Raw genomic sequence first — 13,237 nt, forward strand, 5'->3', positions numbered from 1 at the left:
TGGACTCGATCTAGACCCTATGGCTTTGTCATCGTCCATGTACCATGGCCCATATCAAAAGGGTTTGGATCATTCCTATTTGCATCTCTATGCTTGCTTGCTTCTATGCTTTATACTTGTGTTAGCCTTTCTTGTCCTAGGCTTTGCCATGGTTGACGCCTTCCGCGGGCCTAATCTTTTTTGGTTACATCCAATGCCCATGAGGCCTTGTTTGGGTGTAACCACTTGGGATGCATCTCTGGATGCCGAGTTGCTTGTATACCCTTCCTTTTTCCGCTCCGTGCGATGATATGCTTGCCATGCTTGTTCGTGCCATCTGTTGGCTTTCTATGCATCTTTACATGCTTGCTTACATGTTCATGCATGAGTCTTGCTTGCTAGTGTGTCATCCATACTTCAACACAATGAAGATATGGACACCCGATTCAAACCTATATTTGTCCCCCATGGACACCACCTTTTGCTGGCCCTTTTGCTTGCTTACTTTCTTGCTTGTTTGCTTTCTTGTTTGCTTGCTTTCTTATTTGTCTACTTATCTTTGCTTGTCATGTCTCCCACCACATGCTATGCTTGCCATATCTATCTTACTTGTTTGCTTTGTACCCTTTGCGCATTATCTACGCATCTCTCTCTTTCCATTGCTTGTCTGTTGGTTTCTTGTTCTTGTCTTTGCATGTACACACATGGAGCGAGGACGTATGGAGCTAGAGCACGGTCTCCCAGGCCATGTCGATATAAGCCAAGCGGCCATGTTCAGTAGATTTAGGGGTCTAGCCTCTTCCATTTGGTTATGTACTATTTTAAACCCCCTTCCTTCCTCCCTCCTTTCTCTCTTAGATGGGTTGTATTAGGTATATCATGCCATGTACCATTTGTTCTCATCTCTAAAGTATGGCGACCCCTGTTTACTTTCCTGCACCTATATTTTGGGCCATGCTCTAAGGATGTAGGCATTTACTTTCCTACTCTGTGTGCTTGCATTGTGCATAATGTATGTATATATATACCTGCCCGCCCCTTCTGGTGTGATTGTCATAGTCCATGTCACCTAAGGTAAAGCGATGCCTAATTTCCGCTGCGAAAGTAAGGTGACATGTCGACGGATTTTCGCCGTGGAAATCTAGTTCTTTGCCCGAATGCCTTAGGAAAGCATAGATTGGGCCACACCCATTCAAAAGCCAAACCTCAAAGCCCCTCATGCATGCAAAGCCCTGAAAGCCAATGCCAAAATCATGTTTTTTACTGCTAATCTCCGAAAATTAAGGTTTATCAAAACAAAGGATAGTCCTTGGACAGACGTTGGGGTGCCTAACACCTTCCCCACACGTAACCAAATTTCTGAACTCAAGAATCAAGATTTTTTGCCATCCACAATAGATTAGGAAAAATGCCCTTTTTCTTAGCCTAGGATTAGTAAAAAATGAACTAGAAATAGGTGGCTAATCACACCTTAGAAAAACCCAATGATTGGTGGCAACTTCACTTACCTTTGGTAATCACTTAAAATTTGGCCAAGATTCCTACCACACCTCCAAAGGTAGACCAACCTTCCTCTCCCAAGAGAGAGAGCACTCGAAGCTCCACGCGAACCACACAATTATCGAGAGGGGCCTCCAACAGGACCCGCATGTGTGGGAGCGTCGCCACGACGAGTAGTCGAACAAAGGCTCGATAGTTTTCTAGCCGTTTATGGCCTAGGCGTCGACAAATGCATCATCCCTTATTTGCATGAGGACTTGATGTAGCGGAGTATTCAAGGGGGTGAAATTCATTGTCCTCGTTGAGGGGGGCTTTGATCTCCTGTCGTCCCTTCGGTCATTCGTTCGAGTTGACTTTCTTCCTCTGTCCAGACGATGATTGTCCTGTCATTCCCTTTTTCTCGACGTGTCCCCCTGGGCAATCATTGCAACTTCGACATTCGTGTATTTCATGGCCTTGTATAGTGCCTCGGCCATTGTCTTTAGGTCATTCTTATAAATGAAGAAGAGAATCTCCCCCCGCTTCAATCCACTAGTGAAGGCGGTGACGAGGACTTTGTTATCAGCTTTGTCAATCAAGAAAGCCTCTTTGTTGAAACGGGTCATGTACGACCTTAGGCTTTCATCTTTCCATTGCTTAATGTATAATATGGCTGCGAAAGACCTTTTGTGTCTCTGCCCTCCAATAAAGTGTGTGATAAAGTGTCCACTCAACTCTTTGAAGGTAGAAACTATGTTTGGGGTAAGCTTATTGAACCACACCTTTGCTAGCCCCTTTAGTGTGGTAGGGAATGCCCTGCACATAATTTTATCTAGAACTCCTTGTAGGTGCATGAGGGTTGTAAATGACTCTAGGTGGTCATGCGGGTCCCTAGACCCATCATACGCCTCTACCTGCGGCATTTGGTACTTTGTTGGGAGAGGGAAGGAGGTCACCTAGGTGGTGAATGGGGAGTTTGTTTGATGTACCAACTCATCCAGATTGGTAGATACTCATCCCTTCAGGGCATTTATCATCATATCAATCTTCTCCTTCATCATCTACATGCCTTGGGCCATGTGCATAGCACTGACTTCCACCTCGGATGGGTGGCTGTTATCTTTCGGTCCATCCCTCCTGCTTGGGATGTTACTCTCTTCCTGGTCTTCCCTTCCTTGTCTATCTCCCATCGATAGGTGACTTTCATTCTATTCGTCGATCTCCCGCTCGTTGCGTTGTTGCTCGTTCCTTTGGTTTAGCTATTGCTCCAACTCTTGGTTGCGATGTGTGAGTCGTTCTATCACTGCTGTTAGGGTTTGCACCTGTCTTTCCAAGGCGTTAGAGGGATTCCTTGTTTCCTGGTTGGTGGTAGCCATTGAACATGTCTGGACCATGCAACCCTTCGTCTTAGAGTCATTGATAAGGCTAATCACTCCAATGGGTACCTGTGGAATAAGAACAATAGGACCAAACAGAAGGCACCAGTGTGGTACTGGCCAAAAACCCTCCAAAGGTCAAGTCAGTAAATAAGAAACCTCTAAGAACTCTATAGTGAGAGAGCTAGGGATTTTCTGCGTACCTTAGAAAAGAAAGGGTTTGGTGCTTATATATTGGTGAGTAGTGAGCTAAGAACCCTTAAGAGTGGGGTTTTTTCCTTAAGGAGAAGATCTGGTACTAGCATTTCCAAGATTATAGGGTGTCTTTCCATATGAGAGAGATACAAATCAATAGTGGGTTTATTTTACGTGACATGCAAGATGTTTCTTTATATTAACATTTGTGTGGGTCAAGCAAAGCCATGCTAGACCCGTTGGCTTTTTGTTTAGCCCATCGGCTACTCATCCCGTCAGGTTTTTAGTGTGGCTTCGTCGTCTTTCATTCCATTGCTGTTGTTTTTATCCTCCGTTTGCTTTTGTGAAACTGACGAATCTATAGACGTCGTTAGTTTCCTTCCATGGCTTGCTTAGGAGTATTGAATCCTTAGTCAACATACCCTCATCAGGCATCAAAAGATTTTCCATCTGGTTTCTACTAGCCCACAAGGCTGAAACATAAGTCAATGCCCTCAGCCTTAACCCTACTTAGCTCAATCCGATTGTTTTATAATTTATTAATTAAAAGTGAATAAAATAAACTTTTGGCCTCACTTTTTTCTTAGTTACATTTTTCCACCACAATTTAATTTTTTTTTCTTTTTTTGAACCAAAATAAAAAAAAGAATTGGAGTTCAATTCCCGCTTACACCAAAAACTAATTATTGTCTTTGTCTGATGCTAAAGAGCTATTATTAGGAGTGAACACAATAGGTTAAAACTCTCTCAAGAAAATTTATTAATACATAATTAACAATTAAAATAGAGCCCAAAATTCAAATGGAGATCCTTAAAAAAAAATCCCAAAAGAACTATGACAAAAATAACTTGCATTTCCTTAAATTGAGATAATACAGACCGCACCTTTTCCAAGTATTACTTTACTAAACTTCAATTTTTTAAGTACAACTTTTAAACAATCACATTTTCAAAAATTTTAAAAATAAGCTGTACTAAACAAATTTTATCTTTTGGTGTGTTCAACACTTTTCAATAATGCCACTTCTACTTAAAGTCGTAGGTATACAAAATATGAAAATACAATCCAAGACAAGCCTCTTTTTCAGTTTTTATTTTTATTTTTTTGGGAAATATTTTATCTCTATTTTCACACAATTCTTTATATGTGAAGCTTAGTCATTCTGTTAATTGCTATGGAAACGAAAGGGAGATATTCGTAAAAACTCCAAATTTATTTAGTGAGTGCAGTTATAAAAAAGAATTCAAAAATTTATAATAATCTTTAATATATAGCCTATATATATAAATTTTTAAAAAAAAAACTGTTGGTGCAGTTTTATACCCTATATTCTATATATAAGTGAATCCACCACCACAAGTTATACAGCTGTGCTTCTTCTGCTAAAAATTAAGAATGGGTCTCCATGAGCCAGACTAATTAAATTTTTAATTATTTTGAAGACGGATATAGAGAAATTGTGTGAACTTTAAACTAACATCACCTTTGGACTTTAAGATGAGTTTCTATTTGGTACTTGGGCTTTTAATTTGAACAATGAACCCTGATTCTCCTGAACATATATATATATATATATATATATATATATATATAAAGGAACAATTAATGCCTATACATTAAGTTGGTAATACATGGGTTTTAATTAGTTCAACTGGTAAAATCTCTTATGGTTGGATAAGAGATCTGAAATTCAATTCCCATCTACACCAAAAAAACTGAATGTTGTCTTGGTCTAATGATAAAAAAACTATTATCAAGAACGGTTGGTAATACTGTTGACGTGATAATAATGACATTCCGAAGTTACTAATCATATGAAAAGAATTTTGTGTGAATTGCGTGATTAAATCTATGTCCTTAATGAAAAGTACGGGCTTTTTTTTTTTTTTGATTGGGAAAAAACTAAACTTTATTAATGTAATCGTGCTAAATCAGCTTGTACAATAGGAAAAAATGTGTGATGGAACATCCTCCATCCACACTAAAAATCTGGTATGCTTAGAGCATATTTAGCCAGACTATGAGCTACAGTATTGCCATCTCTTTTAGTATGAGAATATAGCAATTCATCAAAGTTTTGGGAAAACCTTCTGACATCCTCAATCAGTAAACCTGTAGGTGTTAGGGGCTATGAATTCTCTCGCAAAGCCTATATCACTTCCATTGAATCTCCCTCCAAAATAACGCGTCGAAAACCAAGATCTATTGCAAGGGATAGTGTTGTTGCTGCTGCCAAGGATTCAATCTCCACTGCCTTGTAAGGTTGGTGTTTTATCTTTACACATAAGGCTAGCACCAAGCACGAACCACTACTCCTATACCAGCCTTCTTCTTTTTTGGACATGTCGCTCCATCAAAATTTATTTTCACCACGTCCATTGGAGAAGGAAGCCACTGGTTTTGTGCTGATTGGATTGCTCATTGCCTCTGAAACTCTAGCCCCTGTCTTGTCATATGAAACTCATCCAAATTGATTCTTGTAGCAGCAGCAATCTGATGAAGGTCAATAGCAGAAGCTTGTACTCGAGCCTTGTTTCTTTGATTCCACATTGACCATGTGGTGACTGCAAAAAGATCCAGTTGCTTACCCTCTGCTATTATCCATGAAAGCGGGTCTTTAAAGTCTGCAAAACCAACAGAGTTTCGGAACTCCCATAAAGCTTGATCTGCCCAGGCCATGTCAAGCTCAGTGTAAGTCCACAAAGCATGGAGTGGGTCTTCAACTTCAGCTTGGCAATGGTCACAGATTGAATTACCAATGATAGTGCGTCTCATAGGGCTTGTTTCGTCAACATGGCGTTTTGGCAAGCTCTCCATATAAACATCTTAACCTTCTACAGTACTTGCATCGACCAAATAGCTTTCCACACATGTTTGTCTCGAATAGGAGGAACCTGGTTAGTGGCTTCCATTTTAGCTTCTTCTTTGAGGAATCGGTAACCCGATTTACATGTATAGACACCATTGTTTGTGTACGGCCAGAATATCACATCCTCTGCTTCCACAAGACTTAACGGCATTGACTTGATTAATTCAGCATCTTCCTCCACGAATAACCCATCTACCAAATCTGCCCTTCATTGCCTTGTGGTTTGATCAATTAAGCAAGACACAATAGTGTTTTCAAAGTCTTATATGGGACATGTTGGGAGGTTTGTTGGGTGTTTTCTAGGCAGCCACCGCCGTTGCCATATATTTATATTTTCTCCATTTCCAACCCTCCATCTTGCACCGCTTTGAAAAATATCCCTTCCTCTAAGAATACTCTTCCACGCATAGGATCCCATTCTTGAGTTGGCTGCTTCCATGATTGTAGAGTTTGGGAAAAAACAAGCCTTAAACACCTTATAGAATAGAGATGTTTTGTTGTGCAAAAGGCACCATGGTTGCTTTTCTAGTAGAGAGTCATTGTATAGTGCTAAATCTCTAAAACCCATTCCACCCACTGTTTTGGATTTTGTCATGTCCTCCCACTTTATCTAATGAATCTTTCTACGGTCACCATGTTGACCCCACCAAAAGTTTTTAATTAGGGCTTCAATTCCATGGCAGAATCCAATGGGTAATTTAAAACAACCCATTGTGTAGGTAGGGATAGCTTGTATAACTGACTTTAGTAACACTTCCCTACCAGCTTGAGAGAGCAATTTACCCTCCCATCCTTGTAACTTCTTCCATATTTTCTCCTTGATGTAGTTGAAACTTGTCTTTTTCCTTTTTCCGACAAAGGAAGGAAGACCCAAGTACTTTTCATACTACATGATTTCCGGAACATCAAAAGCCACCTTTATTTCATGTTTCGTTTCTCTTGGGGTGCACTTGCTAAAGAATAATGTCGTTTTGCTTCTATTGATTTTTTACCTTGATGCTTCCTTATACATATTCAAAATCTCTAGTATCTTGCCACATTCATTTATGGTTGCCTTGCAAAAGAGAAGACTATCATTTGCAAAAATCAAATGGGTTAGTTTGGGCCCTCTCCTACGTAGTGAAAAACCATGTATTTCTCCATTATTTTCAGCTCTTTTGATTAGCCCATTTAGGCCTTTAGTACATAGCAGAAAAAAGAAAAGGTGATAATGGGTCACCTTGTCTTATCTCACGGGTAGGCTGTATCATCCCACAAGGCTCTCCATTCACCAACACTGAATACGAAATAGTTTTTACACATCCCATTATCAATTGGACCCACCTTTTATTGAAACCCATTTGCCTCATCAATTTTTCCAAGAAACCCCAATCTGCCCGATCATAAGCCTTACTCATGTCCAATTTGATAGCCATAAAAGCATGAATATTTGACTTAAAATTTTGCAAACTATGAAGGGTTTCAAAAGCTACAAGGATATTGTCAGAAATTAGTCTATCCTTTGTAAAAGCTAATTGGTGTTTAGTTATAATAGAGGGCAATAATTTTTTCAACCGGTTGGCCAAAACTTTGGAGTGGATTTTGTATAGCTCATTGCAAAGACTAATTGGGTGAAATTGATGAGCATATTTTAGGAATGAGAGTAATAAAAATGTGGTCAAGGGGGGAAGGTAAGGTACCTGAGTTCAACCATGCCAAAAAGGAGGTAGTGACATCCTTCCTTACTGTGCCCCAAAAATGCTAGTAGAAGAGTGGAGGCATTCCATCAGGCTCAGGAGCTTTGAGTGGTGCCATTTGGTGTAAAGCCTCCTCCACTTCTTTTTCATCAAATTTTTTTACTTAGAGCGGCATTCATCTCATCATCAATAATAGCAGGTACACATGATAATACATCTTGGGGAATAATGTGCTCAGTTAAGGTAAATAAGTTTTTGAAATAATTTACCAGAACTGTGGATATCTCATTCGATTAGTCCCTCTACCTACCCTTCTCATCCCTAATTCCCTCAATCATATTTTTCCTATATCTCCTTGTAGCACAACTGTGAAAATATTTGGTATTTCTATCCCCTTGCCTTGCCCATAGAACCCTTGATCTTTGAGCCCACATAATAGCTTCTCTCTCCAATAACACCTCAATCTCCCTTTTTAATTGCCTAATCCAATGATTGTTACCATTAACCATGGCTTCAATTTTAGCCTTAGCTAGATTCTTCTTCAAACGATCCAATTCCTTTCTCACGCTACCAAAAACATTTTTGTTCCACCACCTTAAATCTTTCCCACACTTGTCTACTTTGGCCAGAACAGAATCAACGAACCCGAGCACCCCAACACTAGTCCATGCTGCCTGCACCACTTCCTCACACCCCGAATGTGACAGCCACATCTCTTTAAATCGAAATAATTTTTTCCGGGTAGGAGGATCAATACCCAAAAAAACAATATGAAGAGGGCTATGGTCTGATGAATCACAACGAAGATGATACACCTTTGTTCCCCGAAACTTCAAAACCAACTGTTTGTTGCCAAACATCTATCCAATCTTTCCCATATTGAATTACCATTTTCGAAGTGTCTACTCCATGTATATTTTGGACCAAGAAAGCCCAAATCCATAAAGCCGCACTCATCAATCACATCTTTGAATTGTTGCATCTGGTTATGGGATCGAGTTGCTGAGTTGCTTCTCCCAATTTTTCATCCTGTCTAACAATTTCATTGAAATCGCCACAACACAGCCATGGCCTCTCTGAATTTGAATTTAACCTCCTAAGCTTATCCTAAGCTTCAAACGGCCTTGCTGTTTCTGACTCACCATAAAAACCGGTTAAACGCCATTCACTTTCCAAACCTTTGTCAATAACAGCATCAATAAAATTTTTATTTGATCCTTCTATAGTCAAATTGATCGTAGACCTCCAATAAAGAACCAAACCACCATTGCGCCCCACTTTAGGAACCACCAAATGATGATAAAAATTAATACTATTCTGAATGAACTCTAGCCTTGCTTCATCTGTAAGAGTTTTGGCTAAAAACACCACAGATGGATCTTTTACCCATACTAAATCCACAAGCTCTCTTCCTGTATGTAGGTTCCCAAGCCCATGACAGTTCCATGCTAAGCAACTCATTGCTGTTGACAGGGCTGACTGTCAGCCTCTGCTAATAAAGAAATTGTTTGCTCATCATTATGGAGAACCTGGATGCGTTTAGAAGGCACCTCAAGTTGATAATCTGTTTCATCTACTACTCTTTTTTTTACCCGAAATATTCCGCCTTGCACCTAATACAGTTGAGCTATGCGATTTGTTTTTGCGTGTCCAGGTTTGAGGGCTGCGTGCTTTCTCAATAGTCGGTGAAGCCTTAGGAGAAACCTGATCAACACATGAGTTGATAAGTGGCTACTTAGTGTGTTTTAATTGAGCACGTGAGGTAGAGTCCCTGGTTAATTCAACTGCTGAGTCACAAAACTTTTCCTTTCTTAACCTTTCATCAATATCTTCTTCAATATTTTCGGGTGCTGTTTGAACATCATTAGGACTCTTAAATGCTGCTTCCATATCGGGATTAGCTGGATATGATTGAGGAATTTCCATTTCAGTCGAGCTATTAACTCCAACCAGACCGTTGTGCATTAATGGTGAATTTATGTGCCCCTCGTAACGTTCATCACCGTTGTTTGACTGCTCCGGCCCTGTTTCTCTCCTTTGCTGCGGTGGCTTGCCTGAAGTTTGGCCAGCTGAGGTGATAGGACTGGTTTTCTTCTTCTCGGCATAATACCCCACAACCTTAAAAACATTCCTCTTTGAAGGGGTAAACGGTGGTGCTCTCAGTTGTGGGCCGAACTCCCTCTGATCAATGTTCAAAGTCCCTTCACTCTCAATCCAGAGATCGCAATCCCTATTGTCGTGGGTTATCCTCCCACACCAGTAACAAATATTGGGCAATCTTTCATATTTGAAAGAGACCCAAATTTGTTTTCCATCATGCAGTGATATCAGGCGACCATGACACAATGGTAGAGATGTATCAATGGACACTTGAAGACGGATGAAATTACTAGCATTAAACAATCTAGTTTCCGTTGGCTGCACCACCTCACCTACTACCCCACAAATTTTGATCCCTGCTTCCATACTCATGTATTTGATTGGGAGTCCATGCACTTGCACCCCAATGTTTGTCTTCTCAAACCTAATTTCATTCAAAGGTCTATCACCTTCATATCGCTCCATAATTACTAAGTGTCTGTCAAAACTCCATGGTTTACTGTTAAGAATTCTATCCGCATCCTCCTTGTTATCAAAAGTAAATAAAATTTTATGGTCATCAAACTTTTGGATCTTGAACCCATTCCTAACTCTCCACAATGACGTGAAAGTTTTTGCTATTACCTCCACATTGAGAGCTATTCTTGTCAAAAATTTTGCAGCAATGGAAAAATCCATAACACTATCATCATGTGTGAGATTGCACCCTGGCCCTTCTCTATCGGAAAGAGTAAGGCGAGTCCAAGAGTTTGCCAAGTCGTCCATAGTCACTAACACTCCAAACCGTTCAAATCAAAAGTTTATAAACCAAACTGACACCCACGTTAAAGTTCAAAAGTGATATTTATTATAAATATATACTAAGAAAATAATTTAAAAAAAAAAACCTCAAAAGAAGACCAGAAGGTAGCTCTCTCTGTCTATAAGACTTCTCTCTCTCTCTCTTTGGTTTTGATTGGATTACATATCAACAAATCTAGCTAACAAGTAACAAGTACAAAGACCTACGGATTTCATAACTTATTTTGTTTATACTAAGATCTATAGATTTTGAAAATAATAACTTATTGTTTTCTTTCTAAAATGAAAATAAGCGATCATTATATTTACACTCAACAAATTGGATCGTTTTTCATAAATTCAAAAAAAAAAACAGAATCGTTTGTATGCTATTATAGTAAAAAACCAGCCATTGGCTACATGGTACGTAGTTACGCACTACCTTGCCTGGATAACCATACCCATCTCAAGGCCCAAAGGGTTCATTTCAAATGCATCGTTGGATTTCATAATTGGACCCCAATCTTGTTCATAAGCCTTTTCTATCTCCAAGCAAGCATTCCTTCAATTCAATCACCACATGGCTCACGCTTTGGCCTTTGGATGGAAATTAATGGCACGCATGCTATTGCTGTCTCTATTGCCTTCCAAACCGAGTTGGTGTCGAATTTTCCATGCAGTCATGGATCAACAATGTTTCTTACAAAGACCTACGGATTTCATAACTTAATTTGTTTATACTAAGATCTATAGATTTTGAAAATAATAACTTATTGTTTTCTTTCTAAAATGAAAATAAGCGATCATTATATTTACACTCAACAAATTGGATCGTTTTTCATAAATTCAAAAAAAAAAACAGAATCGTTTGTATGCTATTATAGTAAAAAACCAGCCATTGGCTACATGGTACGTAGTTACGCACTACCTTGCCTGGGTAACCATACCCATCTCAAGGCCCAAAGGGTTCATTTCAAATGCATCGTTGGATTTCATAATTGGACCCCAATCTTGTTCATAAGCCTTTTCTATCTCCAAGCAAGCATTCCTTCAATTCAATCACCACATGGCTCACGCTTTGGCCTTTGGATGGAAATTAATGGCACGCATGCTATTGCTGTCTCTATTGCCTTCCAAACCGAGTTGGTGTCGAATTTTCCATGCAGTCATGGATCAACAATGTTTCTTATATTGCCTCTTGCAAGAAGGGACAGACCCAAACAATATTAATGAGTAGTGTAAAATGGTCATCCATAAAGTGACCGTCATTACTAAGGACGATCATCATTACTAAGGACAATCATAAGCACACATTAATGCTCAGATATAAATTCCTTGCTTAAATGGCAAAAGTGTAATGGACGTTCAGCCTTTCCAGCCACCAGCCACCAGCTCACAGCTTACAACTATCTCAAGCTGACCATTACATAGCCATTACAAGACATTAAATGGGGAAGTTAAATGGCTATTAAATGAGCCATTTAACCCTCCAGCTCAACCATAATTGATGGATAGCGATAAAATGCTCGTCCATATTGCAAACCGTCCATGTTAGTGATGAGTAAAAGTATGGACGAGCGTAAGCACATTAGTTCCACACAACATTTAATGTCCAAATGATAAATGAGCACGAAGCCGTTCCTACCGTCCAATTATATGCATTTAATGGCCGTTATAGATGTTAAAGAATTGAGGATAAACGATCATTATTAGGCCATAAATCCTCCGGCTGTGGTACAACGTTAGAGAGGCTAGTAGACTGAGCATTTACTCACACAAAAGCTATATAAAGTCAAGAGAGACAAGTACATGAGGCATGTTGAACACACACACAAATTACTCTACAGATTACGGATATCTAAAAAGTTTAAGCTAATTTAAGCATAGAAGGATCCTTGGTAGGCCCCAAACCGGTGTCATTATCTACTTAGTGCTTACTTTGGTACAAGATCTCCAAGCCGTCCATAATATTGACGAGGAACATACTGACAAGCTCCAAGTCATCCATCATACTGACGAGGAACATATGGATGAGGCAAAATCGTCCCTCATCAAATATTGTTAATGTTATCATTCTCATAGCTTTTTATTATTGCCCACTTCCCTATTATTAGCTAGGTTGCATGGACACGCCATTTTTAGCGTCGTGTCGGTGTCGGACACATGTCAAACACCGGAACGGGTACGACTCGCCGAATTCTGGTGTCAGGCAAGTGACCACTTTTTTTTTTTTTTTTTTTGTTTCTCTGACACACGCCAACGCGCTTTGACACAGCTCCGACGCATCCGACACGCCAACAGTGAAGAAAAAAGAAGAAGAAAATCACAGGTTTTGAGTTTGAGAAGTCATTTTGAGAAACCCACCTCTCAAGTTCTCAACCCACCCTCCCTCTGACCTCTGCTGCTGCCCTTTGTCCCATGTCGGAGCTAGATCGAGTCAATTGGTGAGCTCCATAGACGTCGAGTGACGCTGTGCCCTGTCCCTTCCGGCGATCTCTCTCTCTCTCGGCGTGGACAACAGGTCCGACCTCCTCTCTCTGGTTTTTTTTTTTTTTTTTTTTTTTTTTTTTTTTTTTTCGGATATTAATTTTGGTGACACCGATCTCTGCCAACTTTGTTCTTCCGGCGACACTTGATCTCCACCAGCCTTCTGCCTCTCTCTCTCTATGCTGTGTTCTTTCTCCCTCTCTCTCTTCTATTTTCTCTGATGCGATAAATGTGTAACTGTGAAGTAAATGGAATAACATGTCTCAATTTTTTATTTTTTTAATAAAAAAGAACA

Source organism: Quercus lobata, chromosome 5 (assembly GCF_001633185.2).
Source record: "Quercus lobata isolate SW786 chromosome 5, ValleyOak3.0 Primary Assembly, whole genome shotgun sequence".
NCBI classification, from domain to species: Eukaryota; Viridiplantae; Streptophyta; class Magnoliopsida; order Fagales; family Fagaceae; genus Quercus; species Quercus lobata.